This window comes from Schistocerca americana, chromosome 11 (genome assembly GCF_021461395.2).
Source record: "Schistocerca americana isolate TAMUIC-IGC-003095 chromosome 11, iqSchAmer2.1, whole genome shotgun sequence".
NCBI lineage: Eukaryota > Metazoa > Arthropoda > Insecta > Orthoptera > Acrididae > Schistocerca > Schistocerca americana.
In genome coordinates this window covers 58,188,953-58,205,864 of record NC_060129.1, presented here as the reverse complement: position 1 = coordinate 58,205,864, position 16,912 = coordinate 58,188,953, and the positions used below count along the sequence as shown (strand labels likewise).

Here is a 16,912-nt window from a genome sequence, read left to right as displayed (position 1 = left end):
TCTCTTTTCTCTAAAGGTCTCTTTAATTTTCCTGTAGGCAGTATCTATCTTACCCCTCGTGAGATAGGTCTCTACATCCTTACATTTGTCCTCTAGCCATCCCTGCTTAGCCATTTTGCACTTCCTGTCGATCTCATTTTTGAGATGTTTGTATTCCCTTTTGCCTGCTTCACTTACTGCATTTTTGTATTTTCTCCTTTCATCAATAAAATTCAGTATCTCTTCTGTTACCCAAGGATTTCTACTAGCCCTCATCTTTTTACCTACTTGATCCTCTGCTGCCTTCACTATTTCATTCCTCAAAGCTACCCATTCCTCTTCTACTGTATTTCTTTCCCCCTTTCCTGTCAATTGTTCCCTTATGCTCTCCCTGAAACTCTGTACAGACTCTGGTTTAGTCAGTTACTCCAGGTCCCATCTCCTTAAATTCCCACCTTTTTGCAGTTTCTTCAGTTTTAATCTATAGTCCATAACCAATAGATTGTGGTCAGAGTCCACATCTGCCCCTGGAAATGTCTTACAATATAAAACCTGGTTCCTAAATCTCTATCTTACCATTATATAATCTATCTGAAACCTGTCAGTATCTCCAAGCTTCTTCCATGTGAACAACCTTCTTTTGTGATTCTTGAACCAGGTGTTAGCTATGATTAAGTTATGCTCTGTGCAAAATTCTACCAGACGGCTTCCTCTTTCATTTCTTTCCCCCAATCCATAATCACCTACTACGTTTCCTTCTCTTCCTTTTCCTACTACTGAATTCGAGTCACCCATGACTATTAAATTTTCATCTCCTTTCACTATTTGAATAATTTCTCTTATCTCGTCATACATTTCTTCAATTTCTTCGTCATCTGCAGAGCTAGTTGGCATATAAAGTTGTAGTACTGTAGTAGGCTTGGGCTTCATGTCTATCTTGGCCACATTAATCCGTTCACTATGCTGTATGCAGTAGCTTACCTGCACTCCTATCTTTTTATTCATTATTAAACCTACTCCTGCATTACCCCTACTTGATTTTGTATTTGTAACCCTGTATTCACCTGACCAAAAGTCTTGTTCCTCCTGCCACCGTACTTCACTAATTCCCACTATATCTAACTTTAACCTATCCATTTCCCTTTTTAAATTTTCTAACCTACCTGCCCGATTAAGGGATCTGACATTCCACGCTCCGATCCGTAGAACGCCAGTTTTCTTTCTCCTGATAACGACATCCTCCTGAGTAGTCCCCACCTGGAGATCCGAATGGGGGACTATTTTACCTCCGGAATATTTTTCCCAAGAGGATGCCATCATCATTTATTCATACAGTAAAGCTGCATGCCCTTGGGAAAAATACGGCTGAAGTTTCCCCTTGCTTTCAGCCGTTCGCAGTACCACAACAGCAAGGCCATTTTGGTTAGTGCTACAGGGCCATATTAGTCAATCATCCAGACTGTTGCCCCTGCAACTACTGAAAAGGCTGCTGCCTCTCTTCAGGAACCACACGTTTGTCTGACCTCTCAACAGATACCCCTCTGTTGTGGTTGCATCTACGGTATGGCTATCTGTGTTGTTGAGGCATGCAAGCCTCCCCACCAACAGCAACGTCCTTGGTTCATGGGGAGGAGTGCTGTGTATGGTCACTTATAACCACACAAATGGTACATCTTCCTATAGGTTTTACATGTTTCCCATTAGCCACCTTCAGCACAGATGTTTTGTTGTCAACGGATATGGTTTTCTGCAACTGGCGACGGTACTTCTCCGAAATGGCATAATATGATGATGCTCCAGAGTCCACAAGAGCTTGGGTTGGTTGGCCATATGTTAGGATATCGATGTAGTTTCTTATCGTTTTTGTAGTGATCAACTGCATTGAATTTTTCTCTACAGCGGCCTCACCTCCAAGAAAGGTCGCACCCTTTATTTTCCAGATTGCGGTGGCTAGGAGTTCGGCTGGAGCTTCTACACAGCGATGGAGACCTTGATCAGTGTGTTGGGGAGCGTCCTCTCTAGTGGCTACCTTGCAGTGATGGTGACCTACGTCATCCTGCACTCACCTCCTCTTGTTCATCTTCGGTATCCCGTAGTTGGCATCGGCTAAGATTGGCCAGCTACCTTATGGTGTGGACATCATCAAATATATGCAACCTTCTCAACAATAGTGCACCACATGTCCCGGTCGTCCGCAGTGGAAACGTTTTGGTTGGTTATCCTGGGTCCTCCAGACATCAGTCTTCCTTGGTGCCCAAACAGGTTGCTCGTGCGGCAATGTAGGAGTGTAACTCTGCCTGTGTCTCGACTCTTTCACCATTTTAAAGGGAAGTGAAGGACTAGAGATTGGGTTCAATGTCTGTTCCACTTCCTCCCTTATGACCTCTTGAAGTTTCCGGGTTTTTTGCTCACCGTGTAGACCAAGTGCCTTCTGAACTTACTCCCTCACTATCTGACGAAGAACACTTGTGAAATCAGTCGCTTCCTTCATCATAGACATTGATATGACATTTGGAAACCGTTCAAACTTCTTACGTGCAATTCTTTTTTGATTCATTGTTTCTATATACTGGCACCATTTTATGAAGTCGTGTGCTGTCAAAACGTCCTTCAGGACTAGGGCTTGATACATGTTTTCAGCAACACCCTTCCTGAGATGTGCAACCTTATCTTCCTCCTTCATTCTAGGATCCACCATTTTCCACAGCTCCAAGATGTCTTGAATGTAGGATGCTGTAGTTTCTCCTGGTCGCTGTGCCCTGCACTTTATTTTATCATCAGACTTATACTTCTGTCATTGTGCGTCGCCAAAATACTTGAGCAGTTCCGCCTGGAATACTTCCCAGCTTGTCAACTTATCCTTGTTGTTCTCGTACCATTGCTTGGCGGTGCCCTCCAAGTAGAAAAATATGTTAGCCAAACATACAGTGTCATCCCATTTGTTAAATTTGGTTATATGCTCATATACCTTCATCCACTTGTTTGGATCTTGGCCATTGTCACCAGGGAACTTGGAAGGGTGTCTCATGTGGTGGCACACAGTTGCTGTCATCGTAATGTCCTCTTCTTCTTCTGTCTCTGGTAGATTGCGATCTGTTGAATATGACTCGAACTCGGATCTCTCACCACATAAATGGCGGCTCTGTCGTGGCCTGATGGGAGCCACTGTGTTGTTGATAATGTGCGCTATCACAAGTTCCAATACCTGGCGCCTCCACGAGAATAATGTCACATAGAAGAAGGTGTAATTGGCTGAATGACAAACACTAACTTCACTTAACAAAGGTTTACTCAGCACTTGCACATACAAGAGGATGGAGCAAACTGTCTCCCGCCAGAGCACAGACAGTATATATGCAGCTGCAGAACATTCCAGTACAGTGATTCTTGACATTTATGGATAATTCTAGAATGTTCTCGAACTGAATGTAGAAATTAAAATTGTACAGTCCAGGTGAGTTTTGAACTCACGACCCTCCATGCTACAGTTTAGTATCATAAACACTACTCCACGGCGCTACTCAGATTCTTCTGTGACAATATATTTGTCACAATGTTGACACTAATACAGGAGCAGTGACACTGACACCATCTGCAACAGCATTATGTAATTATTGACTAATCAGTAGCCATCAATGTTCCATTACGGCCATGGCAGCAGCTTTTTTACTGATACTTGCTCACAGCGAAGGCTGTGGAGATAATCATTGAAAGCTCAAGGTTTTACAATGAACTGACACAGCAACAACTCCAAGAATGTTTATACGTTAGTTACACAAAAGCAACCTCTAATTGTGAAAAATGTACATAATTTACTGAAATGTTTGATACAGCAGTGAAAGCAGTAAATCTTCAAGCTTTATTTACAGATTTTCAGTGTAGCTACATTTTGTAACAAAACAAATTTTCCATCTGTAATCAGTTTTCTGCTAAATCCTTTGAAGCCGGTCTTGATATATTATGGCAATTGCTTGTGTTATCTGTTGTTGAATTTCATCATCATTTCCAAGAAGCAGAGAAAGAAACATATTATCTTTGGTTGGTTGGGGGAGTGTATCAAATGTGAGGTCATTGGTCTCATCGAATTATGAAAGGATGGGGAAGGAAGTCAGCTGTGCCCTTTCAAAGGATCCGTCTCAGCATTTTTCTGAAGCGATTTGGGGAAATGACAGAAAACCTAAATCAGTTGGCCAGACGTGGGTTTGAACTGTCGTCCTGACGAATGAGAGTCCAGAGTGCTAACCACTGCCGCATCTCACTCGATCACTCTGTCTTTAATGTAACCCCATGTACAGAAGTTCATTGGGTTAAATCAGGAGATTGTGGTGGCCAGAATATGGTTCCACTATGTCCAATCCAGGGACATTCCTTCAGAGGTACACGGCAACTAATTGATGATGATGTGGCATGCCATCTGGCTGGAAAATAAATTTTGTGCCCTTGCAATTGAGGCATTAGATAATCTTCAGGCATGTCTAGGTATGATAGATGAGTTACAGTTCACTCTGCAAAAAAGAAAGCACAGTAAATCTTCTTACAGCTTACCATGGAAAATATGTTTACCATAGGTGAGTCCCATACACATTTGATTTCATGATAAGGCTTCTGTTACCCCATATTTGAACATTATGCCAATTCACTGTACTGCAGGTTTGGAAGGATGGACTCATAACTGAACACAATTTTATTAAGAAAGTTATCTTCAATCTGCATTTCCTCAAACATTTGTACACAAAACTCAGCTCATTTTTCTTTGCCACTTTCTCTTAAAGCTTGCAACAGTTCTGGTTGGTAAGGTTTGAATGGATGAAAATCATTTCTATAATACTTTCCACACTGTAACACTGGGTGTATTTAATTCTAAGTGTGCTCATCTCTCTGATTTATGTGGACTATAAATGTAAGACTGCCAGACTTGTTCAGTTGCTGCTTCAGAGGCTGCTGGCCAACCCTGAGTCAGTGCTGTATGTGACACACAGCCAGTTTGGTGAAACAGTTGCATGAATTAATAGCAGTTGGTCTTTCAGGAGGCTTGCTGCTCTTATTCCTGAATTGTCTCTGAACTGTAGTAGCTGATTTGGGACTCATGAAACCCTAAACAACACTGCACACACTCAGGTCCATTGTATGATTCCATGATGACTCCTTGAAATAATTCATTCCACGAGTTTCACCTAATGAGAATGTTGGGAACTAACTGTGTTAGGTGGGAATAAAACTCGAAGATATACTGCATTCAGTGCTGAAACAAACATTTCTGTAAGATACTTATCTGTGTCACAATTAAAAGTTACTTTTGTTTAACTAATTTTTAAATACACCGTATTTCAAATAATACTGGGATTATTATATGGGCACAAATCTGTGGTATTCTGTTGGAAATCCCATCAGAACCAGATGAGCTTATATTTTCTAGAGGATGTTAAATTTTCTTAATTTCAGAAGGAGAAGTTGGAGATATGTTCACATGATTGAATTTTATGAGAGTTGCTTTTTCAACATACAGCTGGAATTGAAGTGTTTGCCCCTATACTTTCTACTGTTTTTGAAAAAAAAATTATTCTTAGAGATATTTGCTATGGAACCACGCGACCACTGCGGTCGCAGGTTCGAATCCTGCCTCGGGCATGGATGTGTGTGATGTCCTTAGGTTGGTTAGGTTTAAGTAGTTCTAAGTTCTAGGGGACTGATGAACTCAGAAGTAAAGTCCCATAGTGCTCAGAGCCATTTGAACCAATTGACTCATCATTTAGAGATCTTCCAGTCAGTTCACTAGCGACATCCTCTTCTTGGGCTGGCTGTCCTGTCTCCTGTTTCACTACATTCCATATAGCCCTAAGTTTGTTGTCAGAATTACTGATTCTGACATGTTTGTCGATTTTTAACAACTTTTCTTGGTAATTTGGAGTATTTTTTGTTGTGTGAAAGTACTACAGGATCTCGACTAGTTCTTGTCAATCGATACCTTTTCCTTTTCCAGTCACAAGATACTCTAAAACATCCAGTGATCCATGTTTTTTTTACATAACTGTTTAATATAGTTTCTGATTATCTGTTTTGAAAAGCTATTTTCAAATAGTAATACGAATTTATCATAGATTAGATTAAATTTTGTGTTAACATTTGGTTCATTATAAATTTCATCCCATGTCATCTTTAGTACACTATTCCTAGAGACATTTATCCTGGAGACATTAATTATTCTGTCTACTGTAGGGCACTATGTTATTTATCCTGACTAACTGTGCATAATGATCAGAGATAGAATTTGTTGCTGGGTAAACCATTATTTTCCCTGTCAGAATCCATTATAAAATTGTCATTGAAGTCACCACAGTCAAATAACTTCTTGCTGCTGCCTGAAAGATACCATAGTAAGAAATCCATATTCCTCATAACAGTTCAAAATTTCCCAGTGGGGGTCTAGATACAGTTATAATTGAAAGTGAACTATTTTTCATTATTAATTCACAGCACACACTTCTGCATGCTGCTCACTACAAAATCTACTTGTTTCAACTTTTTCGAATGTGTGTCCTGTCTTAATATCTGTAACAACTCCTAATTACCCATATCAATTCTGCATGAGTAAGCTGCTAGAGTATAATCATTTATATGTAACTTACCTAAGCCTGTGGTTATTTGGTGCTCAGGTAGGCACAGGAATTCTGTCTTTTCTCAGCTCTCTAAATTTTCCTAACAGGTAAGAAGCTATTCTATGTTATTACTCAGTACTGTAACATTTTGATGAAATAAGCTGACTTTACTTGTCTGACCATTAGTATCATTTTGTGGGGCTCTTCTGGTATTTTGACTTCTTTCAAAACAGGGTGCATGAATCCCAATTCTAACCTAAAAAAGTATCTCTCTGATGCCAGCAACCACAAGGATCTTGCTTTTTGTGATGGTGCTCCCCCTCCTCCATATATTTTGTGCAAGAAACTCAGCAAACATATCTTTCCTTCTCCTATTGTGGAGTAGGCCATGTCTAGTACATCTACATCTCCCAACTGTAGCAACAGCACTGCATTCATATGAGATTTCGTTTCAGTTAGCAGGAGCCTTCTCAGCCCGTTATTCACATGGCTAACACCAGTGTTGATCCAGGGCCGGGTATGGTGCTGTAGGACCTCCTCAAAACATTTGTGCCTGTAGTTGCTACTCCTGTTTCACCCAGATCACCCCTAATGCTGTGCTTAAACTGTCTTTGGAAGGCTGTTCCCTGCTCCACCTGCTACAACAACCTGATTCTCTTTGCCAAAATATTTACATAAATTCCCTGTGTCTTTCGTCACCTGGTCAAGACTAGCAGTTGGAATGACAATACTTGCAACCTGGTGCCTTGTTCCTAATTTTTCCTATAACATCTGGCCTATACCTCTCTCATAGCTACTACCTAGCTGCAAGTTTCCTTTCTTCCTACTCTCTTTTAGTGCTGACTACATTGAGTTTCTTTGGTAGCAGTTTACTGCGCCCTCTGTCACCTAAAGCTGGATCAGGCTCTTCCCTCATACTTCAGATAGCAAGTCAGATTAATTTGATACTGTAAGCTCAGATGCAAATTAAGTTGAAGAGCTAACTTTAACGAGCTACCATGATCTTATGACCCTTTGGACCTATTGAGTTCAAATTCTTCGAGTTCTAATTCATCCTGAAGGGCACAAATCTTTGCCATCAGTTCAGCAGTTTTCTTGTCATTCGTGCTGAGCCTACAACTCAGAGGGAGAGCCTCATTCAGTTGTCCATTCAGTTCCCAACTATAGTCACCCAAATGAGATTCCAACCCACATTCTATACATACCACTCACTCTTTCGCTACCCTACAGCAACATTGATGCTTGTTGTTCACAACAACAGAACATTATGGATAGGCTACTAATGAAGGGTTGGCTGATATTCAACTCATATGTAGTTCACTGGTGCACCATGGCATGGTGTCAACTGTTCCAACAGCAGTGTCCACCACATCACAGTACTTCAAATCTGTACATAGGCATTTTGCGTTTTACATTTTGGTGATGGCATATGAGCTGCTGCTTCATGGTTGTGATGGTATTTTCATAGAAAAAAATGGGGGCTATTCTGTTACAAACCACTGAAGAACAAAAGTCTTTTATACCAATCTTGTCAGGAAATCTTCCTGAACAACCTCCTAAGTTTGGTCAGTGAGCCTCAATTTAAAGAACACTCTGATACCATACGTCTCAATAATATATCAAATAGACGTTGGGTGAAAACACTGAACACCAACTCCAAATATCACACAATGAAAAAAAAATTCTCATCATTTTGTTGAGAAATTGAAATACACATTACAAATTAATATCGCCATCTCATCTTGTCAGTGAACAGATGATGTTAGTCATTTCAGACTTTCAACAGAACTGTACCTACCTTCTTTCTATATTAAAATATAAAAATACAGTATTCACCTTAACAAGCTACACATTCGGGCACCAGTATACCATTAAGTACCACACTAAAAAAGAATAGCCAGTTAATTGCAGTAACCTATTTCGTGTAATCTTGCAGTTATCTTATTCTGTCAACAATGCTAATTTAGTACTCATCATCATAACATGAGGCTGATTCAAATGAAAACCTTTAAAGTGCTATAAAATTTTTAATTGAAGTAATGAAAGAAACTTGCATGTCTTTTTCGACTTAGTCTCCCTGACATTGAATGCACATATTTCAACGCTTCAGAAGTGCATAGATACCATGATGAAAGAATTCTCGTTGTGTGTGTAGCCAGTCATGTACCGCAGTTTTCACTTCTTCATCACTTCTGAAATATCTGTCTTCCATTGCTTCTTTGAGTGCATTCAACAGATAAAAGTCACTAGGAGTGAGGTCTGGTTAATAAGAAGTGTGCATAAGACATTCAGATTTAATTTCCAGAATAGTCTCGACTGCATTATAGGCTGTATGTGGTTGGGCATTGTCATGATATAATAATACTCCTAAAGTCAAACGTTCTCAGCCACGCGTGATTAGCCGAGCAGTCTAAGGCGCTGCAGTCATGGACTGTGCAGCTGGTCCCGGTGGAGGTTCGAGTCCTCCCTCGGGCAATGGTGGGTGTGTTTGTCCTTAGGATAATTTAGGTTAAGTAGTGTGTAAGCTTAGGGACTGATGACCTTAGCAGTTAAGTCCAGTAAGATTTCACACATTTTTTTTTCTTCCAAACGTTCTCATCATTTACTGCTGACCGGAGGGCAGAGTAGATTCTTTGGCATGTCTGAATAAGTTACACTGGTTACCATTGCTCCCCTACCCATTTAATGCTCCACAATTACTTTGTTTGCGTTCCAGAAGAGAGTGAGCATGACTCTTCTGGCAGATGGTTGAGTGCGAAAGTTTTTTGGTGTTGGCAGTGAACTATGGCACCATTCCTTGCTAGACATTTTCGTTTGTGGTTGATGGAATTGGATCCAAGTCCCATCGTCTGTAACAATTTTTCCCAGGAATACATCACCTTTGACATGGAAGGTGCAATTGTCTTTCAACTTGGCAGTCAACTGACAGTGCACCTATCTTGCACACATATTACTGATGTGCAGTACATTGTGAACAATATTTTGCACTGAACCAATACTAATCTTCAATCATTTCATTCAGAATTATGCGTCTGTTCTCTTTTACAATCTCTTCCACTAACACAATGTTCTTGTCCGCCACAATGGAGTGAGCCTGGCCTCCTCTTGAGACATCCTCCACAGAAGTTACATCACTTGTAAACTTCCTACACCACTCGACACTTGCTGCAGTGATAAACTCAATCACTGAACTGTGCTGTCATTCTATGATGAATTTCGGTGGTAAGGGTTTTTTTTAAAATTACTGCTACCAGTCACGAACTTTTCAACTATTGTATGACTTGCTTATTTAGCGTCATGTTTAGAGGGAATACTTCATTTTCAGGCTAAATGGCATTACAAAAACAACTTTGCAATAAGGTCATACTGATGTTACATAGTCTTTTTGTAAATGCTGTGGTCATCTTTGTTCTTCTGGCATGGCAGGCTCATTTTGATGCAGTGAGGTGTTTCCATTTCTGTGGCTTTCTTGGTCACTGTTCACAAATTTTCACTAACATAGCAGTAACTTGGAAACACAATCACAAACAGTTTTGTAGTGATTACAGAACTGTTTGTGATTATGTTTCCAAGTTACTGCACTTTTAGTGACAATTTGTGAACAGTGACCAAGAGAGCCATGGAAATGGAAACACCTCAGCACATCACAGCAAGACTGCCATGCCAGTAGAACAAAGATGACCTCACCATTTATGAAAAGACTATGTAACATCAGTCTGAAGTTATTATAAAGTTGTTTTTGTAATGCCATTTAGCCTGAAGATGAGGTATTCTCTCGAAACATGTTGCTAAATAAATAAGTAATACTATACTTGACAAATTTCGTGACTGGTAGCAGTATTTTTTTTTTTTTTAAAAAAAAGGCTTTACATAATTCTTGAGACAGTTATGGTCAAAAAATAGTCAAAATGGCTTTGAATTTTGGTTGGTTTTGACACCTCCACTAAACGCTGCTACCTGTCAGTCACCATCAGAACCTCAATGAGTACTACTGCTCACTACCAACTCCATCACACAACTTTTCAAAATTTTATAGTACTTTTAAGGTCTGCATTCGAATCACCCTTGTATCTATGTGTGTGTAGTTGTATGTCATTATTGTATATTATACAGTACACAGTAATTACAGAAATGCCACCAGCAAGTTGTTATAGCCATAATATTTGTGTGTGTGTGTTTGTGTGTGTGTGTGTGTGTGTGTGTGTGTGTGTGTGTGTGTGTGTGTGGAGGGGGGCGGGAGGGGGGGGGCGAGTTGCAGGCTGTAGACACTCGGTATCTCACAAGTTCCAAAAAATGTTGAATCTTACTTATAATTTTGTAAAATACAACCTTCTTAACGAACAGCCAACAATGGCACAGGATTAAGTATGTAAGGAGCACAAAACTAACTCACTGTTGTCTCAGAAAGTTGTTTACATTGTTTTAGTTCATTGTTAAGTCTTGTTAAAGTATAGCAGTTCTTTTTTGACATTTTTGCTGTTCGGCACCACCATCTCAAGGATCTGCCCCTCCAACAAAAACCAGCCAGTGTCTCTTGCTTAGCGCAAGCTAAATAAAATTGTAAATTTGAACAACTATCTAATTATGAACCCATTGATTCAAAACTAATAATGGCTCTGATTGTTCTTAATAAACGACATTATTAAAATTACTAGTTACTGCTTTTATTTTTTGTAAGAAATCAGAAGTACTTCGAAGATGGATTTACTCTTATGGCTAAAGAAAATTTTGGTGATGAAACAGCCAAGGGTAAAAGGGAACTTTCAAATTAGTCTGACAGCACTTATGGTAACAGATCCAAAAGGTTTGTGTGCAGTCCCAGTTAGTGATGAATTAACTCTTGATTCTACCAGTAATTAGTGACCTTGGAGAATTTTTAGGTGACAGATTGATAAACTCAAATATTCTCTTATGGCACTGATGGCAGTACAGCTTTCTGGTTGAAGCTGAGTGAGTGTGCCTATTTTACCACTATAGTGAGATGTTCATGGCTCTGTTGCATAATCTTTCAATGATAATGTGTAAAGGAAAACAGTGTTTGTATTAGAGAAACTTTTAACAGCATTTGAATGAATAAATGTGTGCTTTCTGTTCAGTTACCTAGTCTTAATAGATTTAATATGAATGATGTTTTCAATAATGTAAAAAAGCCTAATGCATAATGTGTAACACATAAAATAATTAGCATATTATTTCAAATGTGACATCTAGAAACTGCAAAATAAACCAAAAGTACGACAATAAGCTTCTTCAACCAACATTTTAATCAGCAAAAGATAACATCTAAAAATGGCCATTGTATAAAATAAATTTCTCCTGCCAGTAAAATTAGGAGCAGCCATATTGAATAATCTTTAGATTTTGATCAGGTAAACCATGGTCTAGCGGTAGGATCTTTGACTACTAATCAAAATGTCTTTAGTCCAGGTTCGAACCTCATCACTTCTTCAATTTTTGAATGAAAATGATCAACAATGGAGCCAGAGACTTCTGGTATAAGAACTCACCCTTGACCTGTCAATGGCCTTGTCAAAGAGGGGGGATGATGAGTGGGCAGAGGTTTAGGGCACTTGATTGCTTTTGGGGCGGGAAACTGCTTCTAAAAAGGCAGAAGAGTCAGTAATTATCTGAGGCATGAGGATGCAGAAGGCAATAAAAACTACTGCATCAAAGACACACAATGTATATCCACAGTACATGCCTGTAATTGAAAAAGTGTTGTTGTGATCACATCATTGGCAATAAATTTTGGACTAGTCCCCATGTAGATCTCTGGGAGGGGCTGCCAAGGGGGTGGTGACTGTGAGAAAAAGATTCAATAACCAATGAAAGGGTATTGTTCTGTGAGTTAGTTAGTGGAATGTTGGAAGTTTAAACATGGTAGGGATGATAGAAAATCTGAAAAGGGAAATGGGAAGATTCAGTCTAAATATAGTGGGGGTCAGTGAAGTGAAATAGAAAGAAAGCAAGGACTCCTGGTCAGATGAGTAGACAGCAGTAGAAAATGGTATAGTGGGAGTAAGATTGGCTATGAGTAGAAAGATAGTGAAGAGAGTTAGTTACTATGAACAGCCCACTGATAGGGGCATCCTCATCAGAATCAGCAGGAAACCAACACTGACAACTATAGTTCAGGTATAAATCCTGATGTCACAAGCATAAGATGGAGAAATAGACAAAGCATATGAGGCTATTGAACAGGTAATTCAGTATGTTAAGGGAGATGAAAATCTAATAATCAAGGAGGACTGGAATGCAGGTGTAGGGGAAAAAGTAGAATAAAGGGTTACAGGCTTGGTAGTAGGAATAATAGAGGAGAAAAACTAATTTAATTCTGCTATAAATTTCAACTCATAATAACAAATAAATTGTTCAGGGTTCGCAAGAAGAGGAGGTATACTTGGAAAAGGCCAAGAAATATGGGAAGAGTTCCAATAGTTTACATCATGGTCAGACAGAGATCCCAAGATCAGATATTGGATTGTAAGGCATACCCATGTGTGGACTCAGATCAAAATTTAGTAGTTACAAAGGTTATGTGTAAGTTTAAGAGACTAGTCAGGAAGAATCAATGTGCAAAGAAGTGGGATACGGAAGTATTGAGGAATACAGACAGAGTTTTGTGTGACTATAGGCTTTGTGATGATAATCGCTCAGTAGGTAGTTCAGCTGAATAATAATGGACATCTCTAAAAAGGGCAATCACAAGAGGTGGAAAGAAAACCATAGGTATCAGGAATGTAACTGCAAGAAATGTGAAGACATCAGAGGGGAAAAAAAGGTTCTCCCAAGGACTCACTTAGCACATAGAAAAACCATAGTAGGCTTTAGTGATCTTAAAAGCAACGTTAAGAGTGGAATGGTAATTCCACATGTAAATGCAGGGGGGAGAGCAGATAGGTGACAAGAGTACATTGAAGGCTTCTTTGAGGGGAAGATTTGTCTTATGATGCAATAGAAGAATAAACAGGGAAGAGATAGGGGAACCAGTATTAGAATCATAATTTAAAAGAGCTGTGGGAGACTTAGGCTCATGTAAGGCAGAATGGATCAATACCATTCCATCGGAATTTCCAAAGTTGTTGGGAGAAGTGTCAACAGAATGACTTTTCATGTTATTGTGTAGAATGTATGAGACCATCAGATTTTTGGGAAAACATCATCCATAAAATTACGAAGACAGCAAGAGCTGACAAGTGTGAGTAATATCACACAATCACCTTAACACTTAATGCATCCATGTTTCTGACAAGAATAATATACAGAAGAATGGAAAATAAAATTGAGAATCTGTTACATGAAGATCAGTTTGGCTTTAGGAAAGGCAAAAGCACCAATGAAGCTGTTCTAACAGTGCAGGTGATAATGAACACAAGACCAGAAGAAAAAGCAAGATACCATCATAGGATTTGTTGACAGAGAAAAAGTGTTCAACAATGCAAATGTAAAATGGTGCAATATGTTCCAAATTCTGAAGAAGATAGGGATAAGCCATAGGGAAAGTCACGTGGTATACAGTATGTACAAGAACCAAGAGGATAGAAAGACTGGAAGTTAAAGAACAAAGTGCTCAGATTAGAAAGAGTGTAAGTCAGGGATGTAGTCTATTACCCCTACCATTCAATCTGTGCATTGAAGAAACAGTCAGGGAAATAAATGGAAGGATCAAGAGTGAGATTAAAATTTGTGATGTAATGATATCAGCGATAAGATTTTCTGATGACATTGGTATCCTCAGTGAAAGTGAAAAAGAGGTGTTGAATGCAATGAACAGCATGATGTGTGCAGAATGTGAATTGAGAGTAAATAGAAGAAGCACTAAAGTAACAATAAGTAGCAGAAATTAGCACAGCGAGAAAGTTAGCATTGGAATTGGGGATCACAAAGTAGACGAAGTTATGCAATTTCGTTCGCTCTCTGGGTATCAAAATAACAATGATGGGCAGGGCAAGGAGGACATAAAATGAAGGCTAGGAGTGGCAAAATGGGCATTCCTTGCAAAGAGAAGTCTACTAAATCAAACATAGACCATAATTTTACAAAGAAATTTCTGAGAATGCACGTTTAGAGCACAGCATTGTATGGTAGTGAAATGTTGACTGTGGGAAGATCAGAACAGAAGATAACTCAAATATTTGAGCTGTAATGCTACAGAAGAATATTGAAAATTTGTGGACTGATGTGGAAGGAATGACTTGGTTCTCCTTGAGTTGGCAAGGAAAGGAATGTATGAAAAACACCAATGAGGAGAATGAGTAGAACCATAGAATATCAGTTAAGACATCAGAGAATAACTTTCCATGGTACTAGAGGAAGATTTAGTGGCTAAAAAACTTAGAGGAAGACAGAGATTGGAGTACATCCAACAAAAAATTGAGGATATAAGTTGCAATTGCTACTCTGAGATAAGAAGGCTGGCACAGGAGAGGAATTCATGGTGAGCCACATCAAACCAATCAGAAGATCAATGACCCAAAAAAAAAAAAAAAAAAAAAAAAAACTTTAGCTGTGGATGTACATAGTATCCCATGTTTAGATCATGAACAAAATTACAGAACAATAAGTATGAATGAACACTTTGGTAATCATACCCTTCCAAACAGCACTGGATTCCATGTCAGCTAAATCTGTACTAACAGCTCTTGCAAAAAAAAAAGCCATTGATTCAACCTATGTTAGTTTATTGTGAAAGAGGTGTGCAGTCCCATACTTACATTACACTTTATCATAGTCATGAGAGAATGCTATTGCAAGAGTAGTCAGACAATGAGATTACATATTACCAACACTGTTCTCAGATATCTGGAAAAAAGTTTTTGCATCCCCAAATAGGTTAAAAAATTGAATGCTTTCACTCACATGGAGTGATCTCATACGGTAAGGACTCATCCTATGTACACAGAAATGGTTTGCCAACAAACAAACACACAATGTGAGGCAAGACCTAATAAAGTAAAATAGATATTTCCAATCTTTCTTTTGGATCTGTCTGTTGGACCAGCACTAAGTTAGAATAAAATATTTCTGTTCTTCCAAGAGTTAGTTCAAAATTATCGTATTCTGAACAGCGAGTTTACTTATTAGTATTTTGTGTACTTCCTTTGTTGTTGTTCTGGTCTTCAGTCCCAAGACTGGTTTGATGCAGCTCTCCATGCTACTCTATCCTGTGCAAGTTTCTTCATCTCCCAGTACCTACTGCAACCTACATCCTCCTGAATCTGCTTAGTGTATTCATCTCTTGGTCTCCCTCTACGATTTTTACCTTCCACACTGCGCTGCAATACTGATTTGGTGATCCATTGATGCCTCAGAACATGTCCTACAAACCGATCCCTTCTTCTAGTCAAGTTGTGCCACAAACTCCTCTTCTCCCCAATCCTATTCATTACTTCCTCATTAGTTATGTGATCTACCCACCTAATCTTCAGCATTCTTCTGTAGCTCCACATTTCGATAGCTTCTATTCTCTTCTTGTCCAAACTGTTTATCGTCCATGTTTCACTTCCATACAAATACTTTCAGAAACGACTTCCTGACACTTAAATCTGTACTCAATGTTAACAAACTCCTCTTCTTCAGAAACACTTTCCTTGCCATTGCCAGTCTACATTTTATATCCTCTCTACTTCGACCATCATCAGTTATTTTGCTCCCCAAATAGCAAAACTCCTTTACTACTTTACATATCTCATTTCCTAATCTAATTCCCTCAGCATCACCCAACTTAATTCAACTTCATTCCGTTATCCATGTTTTAATTTTGTTGATGTTCATCTTATACCCTCCTTTGAAGACACTGTCCATTCTGTTCAACTGCTCTTCCAAGTCCTTTGCTGTCTCTGACTGAATTACAATGTCATCGGCGAACCTCAAAGTTTTTCTTTCTTCCCCATGGTTTTTAATACCTAGTTCGAATTTTTCTTTTGTTTCCTTTACTGCTTGCTCAATATACAGATTGAATAACATTGGGGAGAGGCTACAACTCTGTCTCACTCTCTTCCCAACCACTGCTTCCGTTTCATGCCTCTCGACTCTTATAACTGGCATCTGGTTACTGTACAAATTGCAAATAGCCTTTCGCTCCCTGTTTTTTACCCCTGCCACCTTTAGAATTTGAAAGAGAGTATTCCAGTCAACATTGTCAAAAGCTTTCTCTAAGTCTAAAAATGCTAGGAACATAGGTTTGCCTTTCCTTAATCTTTCTTCTAAGGTGAGTCATAAGGTCAGTATTGCCTCACATGTTCCAATATTTCTGTGGAATCCAAACTGATCTTCCCCGAGGTCGGCTTCTACCAGTTTTTCCATTTGTCTGTAAAGAATTTGCGTTAGTATTTTGC

At 39.1% G+C, this 16,912-nt stretch overlaps 1 protein-coding gene across 3 annotated transcripts in view; it reads left to right on the top strand.

The window, feature by feature from the left end:
* LOC124553758 (zinc finger protein 708-like) overlaps positions 1-16,912 on the top strand; it is a 234,375-nt gene that overhangs the window by 106,436 nt on the left and 111,027 nt on the right. The window lies entirely within an intron of this gene.